Consider the following 22879-nt stretch of genomic DNA (forward strand, 5'->3'; position numbering starts at 1 on the left):
CTTACTGTAATCCAACACTCATTCATCCTTGGCTGGCTTATTCAGTGGGCATATACATAGCATACAAGGAAGCCTAAGGCGACAAAAAGTGAGAGAATAAATTTTTGAAAGAACTCGATGTTTTGAAAAAAAAAGAAAAAGAAAATGGAAGGTAACTCATCCTTTTTTACAAAATAAAGCAAGGCATAGTCAGAGAAAGGAACAGGCAGGGAATAACTAAAGCTAAGCTGTACTTCCTTAGTCTCCTTTCTTTTGTCTTTTGCGCATAGTGACTTCTGCTTTTTTAGCCTAGAGGCAAGGAAATGACCTTGGCCTCATCTGTGAATATTTTAATTTCTGAAAAATTTTAAGTTATGAGCAGATAGCCCCATCCTTTTTTTATGATGATTGAATTTCTTGGGTGACACTAGCATGGCAGAAGCAAGGGGCATCTCTTCTCTCAGGTTCATAGAGGGTACAGCAACTTCAGTCTCCAAAGGAGGACAGAATGCTGGAGAGCTGATTGGGTGTGAGGTGGTTAGTAGACTTTGTTCCCACTTCACTGAAAGGTAGTTTCCTCTGACTCTATTATTTGAAGTGATAAGTATTGTAAAATACGACCCTAACCTGACCCTTTAGACCTATTAGAGAAATAGGAAGAAAGACCCTCCAGTGGAAGGACTGGAGGTTGAGAAAGTTCCAAAGGAAGATACATGTATTTGGATAGGTTTTCAAAAATGAGACATGGGGAGCATTACTATTGAAATCTGAGGATTGGACTTAATTTTTCATAGTTTGAAAATTCTTCCATTCTGGCAATTGAAATGATTGGTAAAGTTTGAAGATTATATTTTCATTCTGGTATTGCTAACAGGAGGTTGCTTACTAGTATGCATTTGTAAAATAAGGAGGAAAGAAAATACTTTTGGAAACAGTATTATTTTACACATGAAGAAATTATATCATTTAGGTTAGGCATTTTGACCTTACAGAAGCAGCTAAGGATGGTGGAGCCTGGATGGCCGGTATTGCTTTAGGCCAAAGCCAGCTGACTCACTGAAGGTGTGATTGTGTGTCCTGGTTCCTTGGAAGCCTGGGATGAATCTTCCCACCATCACTCTTACAGTTTTCTGTGCCTCTTCCTCTAGGCCTTGGTGTATGAGCCACTTGCCTTTTTCTGCAGGAAAGTGAGAGAATCTGATTGCTACTCACAGATGCAATCTTGGGTAGGGCACACTGATCTCTTTGCCTTTAGGGACACAGAGTTGTAAGGGTAGGAGAGAAGCTCTTTAGGTCTGTCCCCTTGACACAGCTTCCCTACCTGTTTATGCTGGTGCTTTCGCCAAGATGATTGGGACAACTGAGACACTGTTGAGAATTACACAGTCACAGAGTATCTGATGAGAAGAATACGTTAACCTTGAAAAAATGCTTACTGGCCATCTTTGGCAGTGTCTCTGAACAGAGGCTTCCCGTGCCTGTACTAGGAGAGTGTAATCTTTCCAGAATAAATACTTTAGTGCATTTCTGGATAGTCTTTGCACCATTCCTATCAGCCTCACCAGGCTAAATGATCATGCCCAGTGCAAAAAGGCGTTTTGCTGTCAAGTGGTTTCAGTGTGTTTCCAGTCTTCCCCAGAGCCAGTTCAGTTGCTTTGTTAGTATTGCAGCCCTGGCCAGCATAAACTTAATTATTGCAGCATATGGATTCCAGCTACTTTTACTCATGAATATGTCCAAATAAAAATCTTTTTTCATATTCAAACCCAGGAAATTATTAATTCAGAAGACAAATGTTTTTGGTGTCCTTATACTCACATAGTGAACAGACAGATGTATTTCACTAATTGAGATGCAGTACTCTTAATGAGAGTGCTCACAATCCAAACTTAGAGCAACTTGCATCTCACTAATTTCTGATGTATGTTGTGATCTAGAGGGAATGAAGTGAAGTTTATATTTGAACTGTGTGGGGTGGGGGTAAGAAGAGGTTGCTTAAGCAAATAGTGGAGTGATTTGTGAAATAAGATGTTTCTATAAGATGAGAAGTTATTTTCATGCATCATAGAATCATTCTTTTACCCATGAGTGATTGTGCTAACTATAAATCATTTATATCTATACGTGAAAGCAGATTTCCTCAATTAGGCAACATTTGGTTATCCAAGCCCAAGTTATTGTTTGTACTTGAAAGTAATAAAGCTGCATTTCTTTACACACTCGTTCTGTAGTTAAGACTTTTTCTTGTTTTGTTTTTTTTCCAACCAATTTGGACTCCACCCCACCCCCCCCTTCCACTAGTTCACAGTGAGTGTGTTTGGGCTTAGTTGTAGAATACTTGGCTATCGTGAGAGAGGCTGTGAGTTTGACCATCCCCAAAAGGCAAAAAAAAAGTTTAAAATGTGCATCCTGTGACCTAAAGAGACTCTGTTCTCCTTTTTCCTGCATGTTGTAGAGTATAATAAGCTCAACAATATAGCAGTTTCTCAAGGAGATCCAAGAGGGAAAAAGAGTAAATTTAAAAGCAAAATTTCAAGGAGGAATTTTGGCACCCTTCACAAATTGATGCAAATGGAGGGAAAACTACCATTTTGCAGGTTTTAGACCTTGAGCTTTTCTCCTTTTGCCCTCTTCTACCCAGCATGTTCTAAGGTGGGTTTATTCTTAATATATAGGGCTCCCTGTCATTTGCTTAGCATGGTTCTGAACCTTTGATCTCCAACAGCTTCATTATAGGACAGATTGTTATTTCTGTTCTGTTGATAAGAAAGCTAAGGCATGGGAAAGTAATTGTCTAGAGGAGTAATGGGGTAGTGATTTTGAAGTCCTGAATTTCAGCTTCCACAGACCTGGAGTTTTCCTGCCTTCTTTTCTATTTCTTCCCCACAGTAAGTCTCTTGAAACCTAGATGGCTGCCTTCCCCTTCACCACCCATGTGCACCTTTGAAGTTGCCTTATGATCTGCTTGCAAGGTTCTCCCCAAGCATTCCTCTGAGCACAGGGCTGTGATTACCAGCAGGACATGTCTAGATTCCTTAACCTAGCTTAATGGGAGCCCAGCTAATCTCTTCCTGAAAACAGTACTTGCTCTCTGGATTTCCTTGCTCTTGTACTTTGGACCTTATTCTCCCCTTCCTACTGGGAAGTTCTCCATGTTACTTCCCACCAGTCCTAGGCCCAGGTCTTAGAGTCCCATTGGCTCTCACTGTCTTCAAAGTATCTGCTGACCACTTGACCAAACATTATTGTCTAGGGTAATTAGTTGTGCAGTTCATTTGGCAGTGAATCTTATGGTACCATTCATACTTGACAAACTGAACTTTTCACTCTTGGTCCGTTAAGTTTTCAAAATTTAGGTGAATATGCTGTCTGTCCAAAAACATTTTAAGATTGATAGTAGGGACTCTATAATGCCCAATAAGTTGTTGATAGTTTAATAATAATTTTAAGTGATAAATGTGAACTAAATTTATGGGATTCTCAAGACATTGGAAATTCAGAATAAAATGTCACAAGCAAAATGAAAGACCAATTCCACACGACTCCTGTTCTCCCAGACTTCCTTGTTCTGCCTCATCCAGTCAATGTCCAAAGCATACTGTGTGTAGTTGGACAGAGTATTTTCTCATGCTGTGATTAAACATGAATAATCCTTGCCAGTGGGATGTTCCTGTCTTTAATGTTTTAACCACATGTTCTCTCTTCTCTTTGTGGTAAAGATAATCTAATAAAAACTTATGAGGACTATTACCCATAGCTGCTTCATCATTACAATTTTTTTTAAATTTTTTATTGTTGGTTGTTCAAAACATTACATAGTTCTTGACATATCATATTTCACACTTTGATTCAAGTGGGTTATGAACTCCCATTTTTACCCCGTATACAGATTGCAGAATCATATCAGTTACACATCCATTGATTTACATGTTGCCATACTAGTGTCTGTTGTTTTCTGCTGCCTTTCCTATCCTCTACTATCCCCCCTCCCCTCCCCTCCCCTCCCCTCTTCTCTCTCTACCCCCTCTACTGTCATTCATTTCTCCCCCTTGTATTATTTTTCCCTTTCCCCTCACTTCCTCTTGTATGTACTTCTGTATAACCCTGAGGGTCTCCTTCCATTTCCATGCAATTTCCCTTCTCTCTCCCTTTCCCTCCCACCTCTCATCCCTGTTTAATGTTAATCTTCTTCTCATGCTCTTCGTCCCTACTCTGTTCTTAGTTACTCTTCTTATATCAAAGAAGACATTTGGCATTTGTTTTTTAGGGATTGGCTAGCTTCACTTAGCATAATCTGCTCTAATGCCATCCATTTCCCTGCAAATTCTAAGATTTTGTCATTTTTTAATGCAGAGTAATACTCCATTGTGTATAAATGCCACATTTTTTTTATCCATTCATCTATTGAAGGGCATCTAGGTTGGTTCCACAGTCTTGCTATTGTGAATTGTTCTGCTATGAACATTGATGTAGCAGTGTCCCTGTAGCATGCTCTTTTTAGGTCTTTAGGGAATAGACCTAGAAGGGGAATAGCTGGGTCAAATGGTGGTTCCATTCCCAGCTTTCCAAGAAATCTCCATACTGCTTTCCAAATTGGCTGCACCAATTTGCAGTCCCACCAGCAATGTACAAGTGATCATTACAATTTTTAATACTATCTTTTTTAATCTTAATGCACATGTGTAGATTTATATTACTGCACATCATTGTTTTGTAGTATGCTGTCAAAAATGTGCTTTAAGTCTTTACAATTACATACTACTTAGCAATATGTTCTTTTAGTACTGTAATTTGCTTAACTATTCCTGTTTTGGTGGATAATTAGGTAGTTTCCGGTTTTGCTGTAGCAAAAATTTCTTTGTATTTTGTTAGAACAAGTTTCCAGTAGATTTGTTGATAAAAGCAAAGGAAAAAAAAAATTATGTTACAGATAGGTGAGTGAATAAAGTAGTTTTATCAAATAGGTACAAAGTGAACATCTGTCTATCCACTGCCCAATTCAAGGAAAAAAAACAAAACAAAAAAACATTTCTGGTGCCCAGGAAACCTCCTCTTTGTGAAGGAAGGGACACTCTGGCCTTTGCTTTATGTTTAGCCTGTAGCTTTCCAAGTGAGAAATTGATGTATGTTGCCACAATGCTGGATCAGTGTTATGTTTTTACAACATTAGTTCTGAGTGGTAATTTTACTTTTTTTTTTCTTTTGAGCCTAGGGCACTCTACCACTGAGCTACATCTCCATTCTGTTTCCATTTTATTTTGAGACAGGATCTCATTAAGTTACTCAGGCTTACCTTGAATTTGTGATTCTCCTGCCTCGGCCTCCTGAGTAGCTGGAATTACAAATGTGTGCCATCACATCTGGCTAATGGACATTTCTTTAACATGTGAATGTGTGCTTTTTTTTAATGCGTGCTTATTTGAATTTCTCATCCACATATCCAGGGCTTTTATGGGAACCACAGGGTACCTCTGTTTTTTCTTTCTTTTTAGATGTATAGTGACAATTTTTGTGTCAATTTTATTGAGGTACAATTAACATACAGTAAGTTTTGCCAATTTTTTTTGTGTGTGTATGTGGTGCTGGGGATTGAACTCAGGGCCTTGTGCATGCAAGGCAAGCACTCTACCAACTGAGCTATATCCCCAGCACCCCTCTGGTTTTTCAACCTGGGCTCTCTACTCAGTGACAGGCACCTTCCAAGATAACAAATGTAGACATAGCAGGGCCTTGCAGTCAAGTATCTGGAACTCGTCCCTTCTATCATGTCCTCTGGGTCAAAGCAAGCCAAGACAACATTCCAGAATCAAGATTTCTACCTTTTTTTTTTTTTTTTTTTTTAAATATTTATTTATTTTAGTTATTGGCGGACACAACATCTTTGTTTGTATGTGGTGCTGAGGATCGAACCCGGGCCGCACGCATGCCAGGCGAGCGCGCTACCGCTTGAGCCACATCCCCAGCCCAAGATTTCTACCTTTTAATAGGAGAAGCTGTAAAATATTATGGCCCAGCTTTTCAATCTACCACATTGCTATAAAGCAGCTTTCCTAGTTTGTAAGTAGCAGAAAAGTTACAGGAATCATCCACCAGTGTCCAGCCCAGTACTTAACGCCTGGCAAGCTCTCACTGTTGGTTCAGTAAATGAATGAAGGTCATCAGTGATACTATTCTTTGACCTTGTACAGGTTCTTTAGAAATATTGGCTTGTGCTGCCCCCTAGAGGAACCTGAGGATTGGTGTGTTTACCCTGGGGCCTGGAATGTTCTTAGAGGTGGAACTGTAGGGTTATGGCAGTGGGTCCTGCCATTTAGCATAGGGTATGAGTTATATTCCTGGGCTCCATCTAAACAGATCCATTGAGTCTTAGGTCTTAGGCTCTGATAGTGGATGCTGCAGGGTGAGGCTACAGCACTGGAACAGGAATCTATGTTCAGGTGGTGAGACTTGTCAGAACAGAGCTCTGCCTCTTTCTGTCTGTAACCTTGGGACATCCACTTAATATCTGTTATTCTCAGTTCTCTCGTTTGTTAAATGGGGTTAATGATATCTACCTCATAGGGTTGTTGAGATTAGAAATAGTTACAGTGCTTAACAGACTGTAACTCAGGAAGTGGGTGTTTAATGTTGTATAATAGACAAAGGTCTTTGAAAATGTGTAGTAGATGTTCAACAAACATTAAAAGAATTTAGAAACTTAAACACCATAAGAACAAGAAGCATAGCTTCACCACTGGTTTCCAAGATCTAGTGTTTGAAAAATGAGGTATATTAGGTGCTCAACAGATTATATATATTTTTGGTACCAGGGATTGAACCCAGGATCACTTAACCACAAAGTCACATCCACAACCTTTTTTATATTTTATTAGAGACAGAGTCTCACTGAGTTTCTTAGGGCCTCATTGATTTGCTGAGACTGGCTTTGAACTTGTGATCTTCCTGCCTTAGCCTCCCAAGTTGCTGGGATTATAAGCGTGTGCCATCACATCTGGCTCTAACAAATATATATATATTTTCATATTTTTTTAGATATACATGGACACAATATCTTTATTTTGTTTATTTATTTTTATGTGGTATTGAAGATCAAACCCAGTGCCTCATATGTGCAAAGCAAGCACTCTACCACTGAGCCACAACCCCAGCCCGTCTAACAAGTATTTTTTGAAAGAGTAAATGAAGTGCTCAAATCCTGCCTCTATCCATATGGGTATTATCCCAGTGGATATTTCATTATCAATACTGGCTGTACATTACTGATAGTATAAGAAATTTGGTGTGTGTGGCATGTATACACGTGTACACATGTGTGTTATTTTTATACAAGTGTCTTCTCAGGACTTGTAGACACTTTGTTTTGTGTCCACCTCAACACTGACTAAGCTGCCAGGAAGCAAGTAGTTTTTAGATTTTTTTTTTTTTTTTTTTTTAATGGGTGTAGTGATAAGTATGGGAGGCTTAAAGACAGATGATTTGTTTTGGATTTGGCTCTTTCTGTTTCCCAAAGAGTAGCAACCTAGCTTTGGTTTAGCAAATGATGACCCCTAAGGTATAGCAGAGCAACAGGGAAACAGTTAATAGCAGTGTCACTTCACCAACCTGGCCTGGCTGTTCAGTTTGGGAAGAGAGAGAAATAGATTTTGATCATGTTTGGGCCAGTGGTTTTTAGGGTCTCTCTCTTCCAATGACCCTAACTAATACATACTTCTCCCAACACCGGGGACATCTTGGTGGCACCACTTAATGGTTTGTGGAGCTGATTGGAGGCTGGTGGCAGAGCACTTGGAAGTCATTGTGTACTTTACAGAATGCTGTCTTTTATATTCTTTCATATAGACTTCTTAACAAAAATTATTAGTATTTTTGTTTATAAGGTTTGGAAAGAAATGTAACTTGTTACAATTGATCCAAGATGCAAAAGTGCAACACAGAAATCACAACCATAAATAGAAAGTAAGCTGCCAAGCCACATGCTCTGTTTGGGATTGACTTTCATATATATATACACATGTATATATGTTTTGTTTTGAGGTACTAGGAATTGAACCCCAGGCCTTTTGCATGCTAGGCAAATGCTCTGTTTTGAGCTCCATCCTCAGCCCTCTCCTATTAATACATTTTTTTATTTTCTTGATTTGTTCTAATTAGTTGTACATGACAGTAGAATGCATTTTGACGCATTGTACACATTTTGAAAGCACATTTTCATCATTGGAGTGTTCTTTACAGTCCTGGAACATTGCTACATTGTGTCCTCTTTTCTTTTCATTGTGTACTCTCAGTGGCAATGATTGTAGTATATGTGACTATGGCAGTAGGAGGCATACATTTTTTAGAAATTGGTTCACGCGATTGGTTAGGTTGAATGTGCTCACAATTCCTGTGGTTGAATGTCTTTGCAGTCTCTCCTCTGAAAAGTACAGTGTCAAGTAGCACTCTGAGGAGTCAGCCTTTGTCTTAGATACTGAATATTTGCAAGGGATCCAGCACAGTACACAGGAAATTCAGAGGTACCCATCATAACAGATCATCCATTACCTTTATGAACGACTGTTTCCACAGCCATCAAGATAACCTGGGTCCATGATTCTCATCATTGTCAAACCAGTGTCTCTAGGATCCCTCTCTGAGGCCCTAAAGGGTAGGGAACTCCAAAATCTAGGGATGTTATCTCCCCTTTGTCCCTTAGGAGGAGAGACCTCCTTCGTTCTCTGAGCAAGCCCTCTTCTGGTATCCTCACTAGGTATAAGGTGGCAGTGGTCCTCAACTTGCTCCTTAGTGAGGAAGCCTGGCTTCTCTTCATCATGGTGATGTGACAGGAACAGGCCCCTGAAGGCCAGCAGGTGAGGATGTGCTTCCCAGCTCCACTTCTCACTGTTAGACCCAGCATAGGTAAGGGAGGCCCCCCCTTTTTAATATTTATTTTTTAGTTGTAATTGGACACAATACCTTTATTTTATTTATTTATTTTTACGTGGTGCTGAGGATCAAACCCAGGGCCTCACATGTGCTAGTTGAGCGCTCTACTGCTGAGCCACCTCCCCAGCCCCAAGGGAGGCTCTTTTGCATTTGTGTGTGTGTGTGTGTTTTCATTAGCAATTTACTTGCTGCTATATTGTCTTCATAATAACCATAACCATTTTTAGCAACTGTACATTATTTCATCAAACAATAGAATTTATTTAAAGAGTACCTTATTGTTGGCTCTTTTTTTAATAAAAATATTTTTAGTTGTAGATGGACATAATACCTTTGTTTTATGTTTTCATATATGGTGCTGAGGATTGAATCCAGTGCCTCACACATACCAGGCAAGTGCTCCACCACTGAGCACAACCCCAGCCCTTATTGTGGACTCTTTAGCTCCCAATTTGTGTTACTGTGGAAATTGCTGTAATTACTATTTTTGTCTGTAACTTTTTGCCTCCATTGGAAAATTTCCTCAGGAAATGGGTAAGTTTCAACTACCTCTTATGGAAATCTAAACAATTGTTGTGGCAATGTTTTTTGCATTTTCAAAAAAATGCGAAACCAGAATCATCCTTCAACAGCAAATACTTAAGTAAACTGTCCTACATTTAATCATTGCACTACTGTGCAACCATTAAAAGAAATCGGATTATTCACAATAGCTAAAAGATAGAAACAATCCACATTGTCCATCAACTCAGCTGATGAATGAATAAACAAAGTATGGTTTAAAGATCTACACAATGGGATATTATTTAGCCATAAAAAGAATGAGATTCTGGTATGTGTTACAACATGAATGAACCTTGGAAACCTTAGCATAAGTGAAAGAAGTTAGACACAAAAGGCCACATATAATGTGATTCCATTTTTTGTATAATGTCTAGAGTAGGCAAATCCAGAGAGCCAGAATATTTTCAGTATTTAGGAGGTGGGGGATGAGACAATATGGGGCTGGGAAATGATTGCTAATGGGTGTAGTTTCTTTTGGGATGATGAAATTATTCTAGAATTTGATAGTAGTAATGGTTGCACAATCTTATGAATACACTAAAAATCCACTGAATTATACACTTTAAAAAGATGAATTTCGTGATATGGGAATTATATCTCAATTTAAAAGACTGAAGAACTATATTGGTGTGATTTATTTTCATTGAAAAAGCTAAATGCAGAATTCAATCTATAATATGCCATTTTTGTGAGAATTTTTGTTTGTTTGTTTGTTTTTTCCTTCCTTTAGTGGTGGAGACTGAGCTTTTCCAGGAATAGGTCAGACCTGCCCTCACTCTTCAGTGAGTTCAGGCAAGAAAGTGGCTACTTTCTCTGAGATTAGCGAGCACCTGTCATGGACCAGGTGCTGAGAATGCACACAGATTTCTAGATGATCTGTTATTATTCCCATTTTTCAGATAATAAAACAGAGATAAGAGAAACTAGTGACTTATCAAGGTTACTCAGCCAAGGCAGGAACCAACCCCAGGCCTATCCAGAGGAGGTGAGTCTGAGGCTTGAGCCAAGTGGATCTAGCTCCCAGCTGTGTTTGCACCTGTGGATTGTCAGGCCTGGGACATGGAGACTACTTTTCTTCAGGAGCACAGCTAACAAAGATGCTGGCTTATGAATTTACACTGAGAGGTCATTTGTGGTCCTTTATTTGAGGACAGTATAAAGTGCACTTCAGAGAGTCCTCTTGTCCTAGGCCAGGCACTTGTAACTTGATGGGAAGGTTTCAGTAGTTCCTTAAGTGGTCCACTCCTGTGGTCTGAACATTCCATTCTCCTTCATGAAGCTGTCCTTGATGTTTTTTTCTGACAGAAGACCCTGTCTACCAGCCACTCAACCAACTCCTATGTTGTCCTCAAAACCCAGCTCATATGTCCCTTCTGTTGTTTCTCCTTAACAACACCATTTATAGATGCCTGACTGGAGCCTTGAAAATAATACTAGTCATATTAACACAAGTAGTTATTATTTAGTGCGCTCCCTCTACTGATCACTGTTTTTTAACTGTACTTATTCCTTTAAATTCTCATGGTAATTATGCAATAAAAGTATACGTATAATTACTTACACTTCTTCCAGATTGAGAAAGAACCTGGACAAGTTAAGAAACTTGCCCAGAGTCATACAACCAGGACATGAAGCAACAGGTCTTTCTGACTCCAGAGTTCATATTTTCCCCTTGCACCACATTCTTTTCTTGCACCAATCACTTCGAATTGCAAATGCTACTTGTCTCTTTCTTCACTGTTGCCCTGTAAGCCTTAGGAGGCAGGTGGTGGCTCTGACTTCAGGACTGCCACCCCACTGCCCAGTGTGGGGCCTGCTCCCAAGTGGCCAGTCATAAAAGTTTAATAAGAATAAGAGGCATTCCACTGGCACAGCCTGGAAAGTACAAGCAGTGTGTTTGTCCTTACCCTGGAGAGGGAACAGACCTGCTATCTGTCCTAGAGTGGTGATAAAGGGCAGGTTGTGCCTCCTGGAGGACTTGCAGATGTTTCCTGAGGCCCCAAGAGCACGTCTGCTTTCGAGCTGCCTTGGCTGCCCATTGGTGTGACTGCTGGGAAAGCCAATTTCGTGGCTGTGCTGGAGAATGTCAACAACCCACTCTAACCAGCTCTCTGGATATTTCCCTGAAATATTAAGGCCAGCAGGGACCCTTGAAGTAGAGGCCTCAATTGCCAGCTTGTTGGATTCCAGCAGGATCTCTGTCATAGAAACAGCAGCAAGGTAGTTGAGACATCAAGCTTGGTTGTCAGCTCTTGCTTTGAAAACCCTATCTCCCACTGACTACATCTGTGGCATTGGGACAAGTTCCTCAGACTTTCTTAGCCTCAATTACTTAAGCTTTCACAGGGGATGTTGCCTCCCTTTCAAGGTCATGGATAAAAGGAGATAATATCTATAAAAATCCTTACCAGTGAGCCTAGCACAGTACCTGCATCAACACTAATGGCAATAATAATTGTTATCATTAAACTACCAGAGTAGATTTTTTTTTGTTACTATATCTACTATATAAGTAGATTTTTTTTGTTACTATAGTAGATTTTTGTTTGCAGCTTTTATTTAGGGGAATAGAACAGTTTTCTACAAGGACAGGTCCTTGGGCCCGATGGATAGTTTCCCCTGGTCTAGGACACATCCTGACTGAAGTAGTGGTCTCCATCCTTTGATGTGAACATGTGCTGTTCCTAGTTAACACTGGGAAGGTAGAGGCTGGGTTAAGAGGAGACTCCACTTTTCCTAGATCACAGGCAGCAAACAATTATTTCTGTATCCCAACCACCTACCATGAGTTGAACAATTAATTAGCAGTTATTAACAGTATTGATTATTATTTGAAGAAAAGAAAAAGAATAATAATTTTACTTTGAACAATATATGAATTAGCATTTTCATAAGGATTATTTTATTTACATTATTTAAGACAGAAATACCTACCAAGAAAAAAAAAAAAAGACATGGCTTTATTTAAATTTCATTGAACTATCTGTTGAACTCCGTCAGTTTTCATCTGCAGGCCTCTGGGAAAGAAATAGATTGGCTTGTGCAGTTTTGATTTCTAACATTTTCCTCATATACCTTTTGTATATGCTTTTCCACACATCAGCGAGCCTCATATTTGCCATTTTATTTTGTTTATTTATTTTTAAATATTTATTTATTTATTTATTTATTTTAGTTTTTTAGGCGGACACAACATCTTTGTTTGTATGTGGTGCTGAGGATCGAACCCGGGCCGCACGCACGCCAGGCGAGCGCGCTACCACTTGAGCCACATCCCCAGCCCCAATATTTTGTTTGTTTTTATTGTTTGCTACTGGGTATTGAACCTAGTAGCAAACTAATAGTACTGTGCCTAATTACTGGGCCACATCCCCACTCCTTTTGTTTTTTTATTTTGAGATAGGGTCTTGGTAAGTTGCTTATAGCCTTGCTAAATTGCTGAGGCTGGCCTCAAACTTGCAATCCTCCTGTCAGCCTCCCTATTTGCTGGGATTAGAGGCATGCATCACTATACCCAGCTTATATTTGCCATTTAAAAGCTTGTCATATTATTCCTTCAAACAGATAGGCCAGGGTTTATTCGTCCACCTGTCACTTGGAACCTAGATAGTTCCCACTTCGTGCTATTATAGATATTATCAACCCTTTTTAAAACACGGTTTTAAAATAATCTTTGGAAATATTTCCTTAGGACAAATTGCCAGAAGTGGATTCAGGAGCCAAAAGACAGGAATAGGTTTTCCTGTTCCTGTTACTTAAGGTTAAGTCATCCTGAAAAAAGATAAAACCAACTCACAGAGATTGTCCATGTATTCACTTCTGGTCTGAAATAGGAAAGGAACACGGAAACAGTGCCAGCGAGATGACAAGGCGCTCTTTGCTGAGCCAGGCAGCATTTGCTGGAAGGGGCTGGACTTTTTTTCTATGGGAATATTCTCCACTGATATCCCAATCCTCTGATTGTCTGTTTATGTAGGGCTGCCCCACCCCGGCCTCAGCTGCCTTTGCAGGAATTGTGCAGTTGCAGTTAATCCAGAGCTGGGCAAGTTCTAGAATCTCGAATGAATTCCCAAGAGTCCAATGCCTGTGATGGGGCTGGGCGTGGGCGGGGGGGGGGCTGTGGTGTGTGTAATAAATGTTTACCTGAACTAGGCAGCGTGGCCTGCTGGAGGGAGCTCTGTACCAGCCAGGCAGGCTCTGCTTCAACCTGCTGACTCAACAGGTACTTCCCCCACCTGGATGACAGAGATATTATGCAATTTTAGATAACATTCCTTTGACTCGGAACTTTGACTCTTGATAAAATATGGGACTTCTGGGAGAGGGCACAGTACTATTTATATCCCAGGTGAAGTGTTTTACTAAAGCTGACTCTGAGAATAGACCTAGTTGTGGGTAGAAGATACAAAGCATCATGAAGATGCTGGAAAGCAAGTGAAGGAGCCCACGAAGTGGGTGAAGCTCTGAGCCTGGCCTTCTGTAGTTCATAAAATCTCCTAAAACCTTCTCTAGTCTAGGAGGACAGCGCACCTGGGTGGGAGGTATAGACAAGCCCTCCTGGTTGTCTGGTATAGACAGAGACTTAGGATGGACATTTCCTGCTGGGTTTGAGAACTGAGCTGCAGATTCCAGTAGATTTGCCCCAGAAAACCCATCCCAGCCAGATACCAGTGATTGGCCTTCACAGTTATCATCACAATGATGCTGTGGTTTCTGCTTTGCTGTGACTCTGAAAGGGGAAGCATCACCGTGATTTAATCTTTTGGCATCTGTTTAACCAAATTAAAGTACAACTGGTTGCTAACAGGGTATGTAATACTTATAAAATAGTAAGAATACATCTAGCCCAGCACAGTGACGCATGCTGTAATCCCAGTGGCTCTAAAGGCTGAGATGGGAGGAACTCAAGTTCAAAGCCAGCCTCAGCAGTTTAGTGAGTCCCTAAGCAATTTAGCAAGACACTGTCTTAAAACATAAAAAGACCTGGGAATGTTACTGAACGGTTAAGCACCCCAGATTCAATCCCCAGCACTTAAAAAAAAAAAAAAAGAATACATATAGTTGATTCCTTTTTCACAGATTTAATCTTTAGCTCAGTTCAGTATAGTAGGTTGTGGCTCAGATCAAGATCTCCTCTCAGATTCTATCTCTTTTTCTGCTTCCTCTCTTTTGAGGGATTCTACCCATTCTATTTTCTCCCCCCTAGGATATACCAAGCTTGTTTTTGTCCTAGAGGCATCCCCTCCACTGCTCCCTCTCCTTGACCTTCCCAAGGCTGTCTCCTCTTCACAGGCTTCTCAATTCTGGGCACCTTTTCCAAGAGAACTTCTGGTAAAAGTGGCCACTCTGGTAAAAGTGACATGCTGCTCTGTGGGGTTTTCTATGCTATTATCATCAGCCTGTGTTTGCTTCTTAGCTCTGTCTTTTCCTGAAATAATTGTTTTACAGACATTTACATAATATATTGTCCTTCTCCCTAACCAGAATATAACATTCATGAGAACAGCAACAGGCTTTCTGCTCTCTGAAGAATGGAGAACAGTTCCAGCACCTACAGACAGAGGAATTCATCCAAGAATTCCAGGCAGCACTGCCCTCGCTCTTCTTCCCTTTGCTTCCTCCTCCTAAGTGAGACATATATATCTCTCCCGATTGAGAGCCAGGCAGGGTGGGCCCGGGCTGCGTGCAGATGGGGACTCTTGCCTAACTTAGTAACTTCGCTTATGGCATGATTTGGGCCACCTCCTACCCAAATCTCCAGAAGTAGCAGACTTGGTCTGTGGGCCTCCAGGAGCTGAGCGGGGCCCACTGGGAAGAAGTTCATAGAGACAGACTTTAGTTCAATATAAAAAGAACTTTTGGGTGGGGCCCAGAGGAGGCAGAATGGTCATGTTGCCACTTTCCTGTGCTGGCTCCCCACTTTGTGACCATGGTCCATTCTCCACTCTCTGCCTCTGCATCGCCTGCCACCAGCCAGCTCATGGAGGTCAGTGGTCCGGAATGATGCTGCAGCACAGATACGGGTGATTCTGCATCACTGAGGGAACTAGACCAGATGGTCTCTATGGGCCATTTTGTCTCCTGTGTCAGGGGTTTGGCTCAGAACCATTCATTTTTAATCCATGTTCTGTGGACTGCAGGGCCTCCAGGGAGAAAAGGGTGACGGACTGGATTAAGCTGTTAATGGTGTGCCAAGGTTAAAGCTTGGGGACCCAAACGCCAGAGAACTGGTTGGTGACCACATCCGCCCACCTGCTGTTTGCTTAGCACAGAAAGTTGATCATCTGCATCAGGAATGTGGCTCATAGCAGTTCCAGGCCTGGTTCTGCTGCCAAGTTATTGTGTGAGCTTAAATATATCCTTTCCTTCTCTTCTGGAAGACTGAGAATATTTGGGTTAGACCTCGTTGCTTTGTCTCTTCTGACTTTAACATCTAGGATTCTATCAGTGAACCTCAAACAAGAAAAAATCAGGCCTTTTGCAGGGGCTCATGCCTAGGTTCTATTCTTCAGCAGCTCATCTTTCTTTGTTGATAGCCTGGAACAGAATCAAGACCTCTGACCTCCATCATCAGTAGCTCAAGGCTTCTCAGAGTGTTTGAGTGTCTATTCACAGCTCTGACTGGGCAGATGACACAGCTATGGACAGATCACACACTTGTGTCCAAAGGTGTCCATCATAAGAGATGTGTCTAGCAGCTCCCCGGAACCAGACTCTTAATATGGAGGGCAAGAGGGGGATTTTGCATATCTAGGTGATAGTGCAGTGAATCCTTGGGCAGCATTGATGACAAGGAGCCTTTTCATGATACCGCATGGTCATTTCATGATGTTTCAGTCTATTATTCTCCCCTGAAACTCATCTTAATTTATCTTTGGCACAACCTGAAGGGAGAATAGAGAAGCCTAACCCTGTATTCTGCAACCAATCTCTGACCTGAACCAGGTCTTTTTCTTTCACCTTGTAGGTTCCTGTAGGAATGAAAGGCTCAAGCCAATGTGATAGTACACATCTGTAATCCAGCGGTTCAAGAGACTGAGGCAGGAGGATTGCAACTTTGAGGCCAGCCTCAGCAACTTAGTGAGACCCTGTCTCAAAAATAAAAAAGGGGTGGGGATGCAGCTCAGTGGTAGAATGTCCCTGAGTTCAATCCCCAGTATGTGAGGGTGGGAGGCTCAAAATGCCCAGTGCTTGAGGAAACATTTCACAAGCATCTTCTCTGAGCTAACTCCAACGCTCTAACTTGGCAAGTGGAGATTAAAACTGAACTTATTAACTTTTTAATGCTTTGTACCTCTCTCCCTCCCCACACACAAACACAAACAGGGTATAGATTCTTAGAGGAATAGACTTTTCATGACACATAAATCTTTTAGATCACTGTTAACAGCATGGATATACTGGCTTTAAAGGAATATATTTCTCATGTTTAAAAAAAAATTGAATACTTAAAAAAAAAAAAAAGGACCAGACATAGTCCCTAATCTCAAGGATTTTGGATAAATCATTTTACCTCTTTGAGTCTCAATTCTGCAAAATGGGTTAAACTGATCCTGTCTAAGGTTGCCAAATTTAGTGAATAAAATTACAGGATATCTAGTTATATTTGAACTTCAGATAAATGATGAATGATATTTTAATATAAGTATGTTCCATGCAATACTTGGGGCATACTTATACTAAAATTATTTATCATTTATCTGAAATTCAAGTTTAACTAGGCATCTTGCATTTTTATCTGGCAGTCCTATCCCTGTTCAAACTAGGTTAGGACTTTAATGAATAACAGAAGGAATAATTTGTGGATTAATAATGAATGGAAGTCTTTATGGTTTACAGAGTTCTGTGTCAGCAGGAAGGGTTTTGGTTGCGTGACTTTGATGAAAAGGGGTCTCTTGCAGGCCTGAGTCTGCAAGACATGAGAACCTGGAGACTCCCAAGACATGAGAAAAATCAATGCTGCATCCATATGAATTCCTTTTATTCTGGGACAGGGGATTCAAAACCTATGGTATAAGGGCTGGGGTTGTGGCTCAGAGATTAGAGCATTTGCCTTGCATGTGTGAGGCACTGAGTCTGATTCTCAGCACTGTATATAAATAAATGAATAAAATAAAAGTCCATCAACAACTTTAAAAAAAAACTCCAAAAACCTATGACATAGGGAGGACCCTGGAGCAGCACGTGAGAAAACCATAGGATTTTGGCTCATAGGAAACTCAAAACAGGACCCCTTAAGGGTATCAACTACATCTGAGTTTTCCCACTACATCCTCGGAAGTACAGTGTCTAGAATGCTGTCGCTACTCAGACTCTCCCCGCAAGGTTGAAGGGGATGCAATGGACTGGATTTGAGGGTTTTGACACCAGAGTCCAGGTAGGAGCTGGAAGAATGGGAAGCATTTGACCCAGACCATGTGGACATAGGGTCATAGGCCATAGGCTTCCCATCCAGCATGGATTTTGCTTTCTGGAAGGTGTCACTTCCAACCATGGTGGCTTTTTGCTTTGGTAGACAGCCCCAAACAGACATTCCTTTTCAATCCCTGCCCTGTCTAGAGGAGCAGAAGGCCACCAGCATCAGTTGTTCAAAATGTGAAGGTTGGAAAAGCCCTGGGAATCATCAGTCTTCTGTCCTTGCATCTTAGAGATGGGGAAGCTAAAGACAAAGCTGGGGAAGGACATACCCACGGCCATGTGAAAGCTAGGGGTGGATCTGGGACTGGAGCCCATACCTGCTGTTTTGCAGCTCTGGGTCAGGATCACAGCAACCCATTCTCTCCTAGGTTCCCCTCTGTTGGGCAGTCCCCATCCTGCTACAAGCAAGTCACTGCCCTCCAAGGCCAATGATCCCTTCTCACGGGGCAGGGGGGACAGCTATTTAAAATCATGATGATAATCTGCTTGGGGGACAGTATTTTCTAATTTGCAAGATCCATTCAGGTACCTCCATGTCGATTTTCTTCCCTCTCATCACATCCCACTGCCTCACACCCTACATCTTCTATACTTGCTGTCAGCTCCAAATGTGCAGTGCCTGTCCCACAGGCAGGCAGTGTGGCTCTGCCACAACAAGTTATGTGATCTTGTACAAGTGATGGAACAGAGGTTAACTGTGCCTCAGTTTCCTCATCCATAAAGTGGGGGTAATAATAGCGGTATGCCTCATAGGATTTTTATGTGAGAGTTGACTAATTGTGCCTCTGAAAGCACATGCTCAGGGCTTAATGAACATCAGCTCCTACTGTTAGACTACTACTGTATTTCAGAGCTCTTCTTATTCCTTTTCCTCCTTCAAGACTCAACTCAACTTTCCCTGCCCTAGGAAGGTTTCTTTGACCCTTTCCCTTCAGTGGAGTTAGATGTTCTTTAGCATTTATTGTACTTATTTAAATATATTATATTTGCCTATTTTCTGGTCTGTCTCCCTGACTTAGCTATGATCACCATCCCCATTTTTATCCCCAATGCCAAGCATAAGATCAGGCAGGTGTTTGTGCTTAATGATATTTGTTGAATGGATGAATGAGTGAGTGAGTGAGTGATCCCTTTGATTCCCAAATCTTAGCCATTCTTGATGTCTATCTCTCACCCCACACCCAATCCAATAGCACGTTTGGACAATCCCACTTCCAGAACAGATCCTGAATCTGCCTCCAGGCCAGTCTATGCCACCATCCTCTCACTGCTGGCCCTCTCCGCATCTGTGGCTTCTGAGTTTCCATCCCTGCTGCCCTCATCCTCTCTCATCCCCCTGCCTAAAACTCTGCCTTCAATTCTTATGAATAGAATCTAGTCTTCTTGTGGAGCTGTGGAGCCCTGCAGTATCTTACTGGTACCTCTCTCTCCTGCATTTCACATGCTTCACTCAATTTCATCTCTTTATCCTCCTCAAAATCTCACACTTGCTGTTCCTTCTTGTTTTGCAGAGTTGACTCCTCTTCCTTCTCCTTTTTCTCCTCCTCCTCCTTCTTCTTTTCTTCTTCTTCTTTTTTTTTAATTTTGCTGTTCTGGGGATTGAAGCCAGAGTCTCATGCATGCTAGGTAAGTGCTCTACCTCTGACCTACATCTGCAACCCTTTCTTTTGATTTCAGGTGGATTAGTACATCCTCAAAGAGACTTTCCCTGACCATGCTGAGGGAATGTCTTTCTGCATCATAATACCCCTTTAATCTCATTTGTAGTATTTATCATAATCCATAAATATCTTGATTGTTTACCCATTTATTCATTAATTGGTTTATCTCGATTGCTATATTGTAAGCACCGTAAGTGCAAGTCCCTTACTTTGTTGTCTTGTTTACTAGAGTGTCTCTTGGTCAGAGCTTAATACCTTTTTGCTGAATGAATGAATGAATCCTCCTTGAACATAATAGGTAGAGCAGGCATTAGATGCAGATTTTACAGATGACAAAACTGGAGTTTAGAGAGGTCGATTCTTGCTGTAGGTAGCATAGGCTGGACACAGTACAGCTAGGTCCACAAGATCATGGACTTTTCCCATCAGAACAGAAAGGAGATGGACACTGTGGTGGGAATCCAGCTTGGTAGATTCATAGACTAGTTTCCCAATGTGGGACTGGATGAGTAAGATTCCAAAGCTCCTGCTTCTTAAAGAGTTAGTGCTGCCAGCATGAGGCGAAGGATTACATCCAGTTCCAAATTCCAGTCTGCACTTGAGGCATTGCACACACCCAACAAACACCCAATGATCATAAGAACAGTGCAATGATTGTTTGAGAAAGGAAATGAGACCCACAGGCTTGATCTCAACCTTCTTCAGAATTTGTTCTAATTTGGGCTTGATGGAATGAGAAAGACATTTCTAGTTTCCTTACATGAATGAGGCCTAATTTGGAAGATTTTGTCATTCCCAAGGCCCCCACTGCTGCTTGAGAGCAGACCTTGATTATTGTCATTATTTAAAATACTGCCTTCACCATTGATAATAGGCTGGCAGCAGGGTACCATTTCTGTGATTCTAGGAGGAAAGTTCCTGGAGGGGATGCCCAGTGACATAAAGAAAGCTCTGGAACAGAAGTCAGAGGGTGGGAAGGCCCATGGTGTCCAGCTGGTAGGCTGGAGACCTCTAACTGGCCCTTAGCTGCCTCTTACGTAAGGAAGGATCTGGGTATGATAGTGGCTTGTACTCAGAGGGTTAGCGTCTGATCCTGGTTCTGTTGCTAGTTTTCAGTGTGAGATCTTGTCAGGGTCTTTTCCTTCTGTGGTTCTGAATGCAATTGTAGGGGCTGATGCTTGTGTCCCCATGCCATCCCTATAGTTGCTCTTTGTGTGGTCTTTTTTGGGGAAACTTACTCCCTTAAAATTTGGTTTCCTTACCACCCAGCCCTCAGAAGCCAGTATGAAATTGACATGGCTACCTTAACATATTTCCAACAAAGGGCATAGTAGTCCCTAAGGCCTGCTTCTCAGGGCACTTCGGTAGAAAGAGGGGTCAAGTGTCCACTCCTGCCAAGCACTCTCTCAGCCCTGTTGCTGCCCTCTGTCAAGCATGTGCTCCAAGGGAGGCTCTTGGGATGGGGGTGGGGAGGCACTGAGGGTATGAAAGGAGGGGAGTATGACTCTTCTGAGAGTCTAGAAGTTCTGAGCATGGAACCCCAAGGACACTGTACCCTCCTGGCCTTGACCCATTATGTGGAAAGACATGTAGGAAAATCAGATATGTACCAGTGTCTTTTGAGTGTTTTCAGTGGGGCAGACTTTGGCTCAATGGTTTACATACATTGTTTTATTTGACCTTGAACTCTGTGAGGTAAATATGAGGATCCCCATTTCTACAGAGGACGAAATTGAAACACAGAGTTGAAGTTACTTGTCCAAGGTTATACAACTAGGATGATCAGGATTGAGCCCAGCAGGCTTTACTGCTAAATTATTGTCTCTGCTAATTAACAATAATGATAAAAAATAATTAAAATTGAGGAAGTGCAGTTAGCAGCTGTGGAAAGCACTTGAGGTCTAAAGTTCTACTTATTAGCTTAGTAACTATGGGCAAGTTATTTGACTACTTTGAGTGATAATATACTTGCTTATAAATTAGAGGTAATTTCTTCTTCTACTTCACAGTATAACATTAGAGGAGACCATGTATGTAAAGTGTTTCAAGTTGATGCCTGATACATTATTAATTGCTTGTTGTTACTGTTTCTATCACTACTGCTGCTATTGCTACTACCTTCTCTCCACCTTGTTCCAAAGTTCAAGAGCTCTGTTTGCTGTGCACCTGTTAGTGATCCCTTTTATTACAATGATAGAAACCTAAGAGAATGAGTTATTTGTGAACCTTCAACCTCATTCCTCCCCCAAATGGTTCACATTCTTTGCTCTACAGCCAACTCTGATGAAGGGCCAGGGTTTGACTTGGTGCCCACTGTGAATGACGTCCTCCATTAGATCTCCAAGAACGGCAGCAAATGCTTTTCTGGTCTTAGTTTAGCATCAGGGAGACTTTGAAGCAGGATTTCAATATTTAGTTTTCTCACTTGGAGATGGTGCTTGCAATTAATGTGGGTTTGCAGCTTGGGTCTTTCTTCTCATCTTAAGAGATGCCAGGGGGTAGATCAAGGATGTGGTTGTCTGACATATCCTGAGATTCAAATGAGTCCTGTTGTTGGTTATTACTAAATCTGAGAGTACTGTGTACTCATTGTAAAAAAAATTTGGAAAATGAGGGCAAATATGAAGGAGAAAAATGTAAAATACCCATAATGCAATCACTCTGAAATAAAGAATTTAATGTTTTGGTGTATTTTGTTTTGTTTTTTATTATATATCATCATATTTTACATAATTAGGATCATTGTATAAATAGTCATAGAAACTATGTTTTAGTAATTTCATATTACCAGAATTTCCTTCATGAATATGCTTTAGAAATGTACAATATCCCAACATAAAACATCACAAAGCACAAAGTACTTAACCAATCCCCTATTATTAATTGTTTAGGTTTTTCTAATTATTATTGTTATAACACTGACAATATGCATATAACATTTTTATATATAAAGATATACATCTTTTGTATATAAATATGTACATCTGATTATTTCCCTTGGACAGATTCTTCAAAGTAGAAATGATGAATCAAAGAGGAGTAAGGGACTGGGGATGTGACTCAGTGGTAGAGCATGTGTGAGGCTCTGGAGTTCAGTTTCCAGCACTGGGGGTGGGAGAGGAGTATGAACAATTTTAAGGCTTCCTAGAAAGGTTATATTCTATCAACATTTAAATTCCTATCAATAGTGAGAGACAAATCCTGGCCAGTAGCAAGTATTACAAGTTTTTAAAACTTCTGATTTCATGAGAATCAGTAGGTTCAAAAAATAGCAACTAATTGTCTTGATTTTCAATTCTTTGATTACTTTAGCTGAATAAAATTTCATGTTTCTT

General features: G+C 41.0%; 2 long non-coding RNA genes across 2 annotated transcripts; one reads left to right on the plus strand and one right to left on the minus strand.

The window, feature by feature from the left end:
* Positions 1-5546: 5546 nt before the first annotated feature.
* Positions 5547-6156, minus strand: LOC125619663. Its single transcript, XR_007351203.1, has 2 exons — positions 5957-6156; positions 5547-5798 (listed from the first exon to the last, which is right to left on the minus strand). It is a non-coding gene; the product is annotated as an uncharacterized LOC125619663 (long non-coding RNA).
* Positions 6157-7012: 856 nt separating this feature from the next.
* Positions 7013-22235, plus strand: LOC125619665. The gene is made up of 2 exons (XR_007351205.1): positions 7013-8825; positions 10365-22235. It is a non-coding gene; the product is annotated as an uncharacterized LOC125619665 (long non-coding RNA).
* The last annotated feature ends 644 nt before the right edge of the window (positions 22236-22879 follow it).

Source organism: Marmota marmota, unplaced genomic scaffold, assembly GCF_001458135.2.
Source record: "Marmota marmota marmota unplaced genomic scaffold, marMar, whole genome shotgun sequence".
Taxonomy (NCBI): Eukaryota; Metazoa; Chordata; class Mammalia; order Rodentia; family Sciuridae; genus Marmota; species Marmota marmota.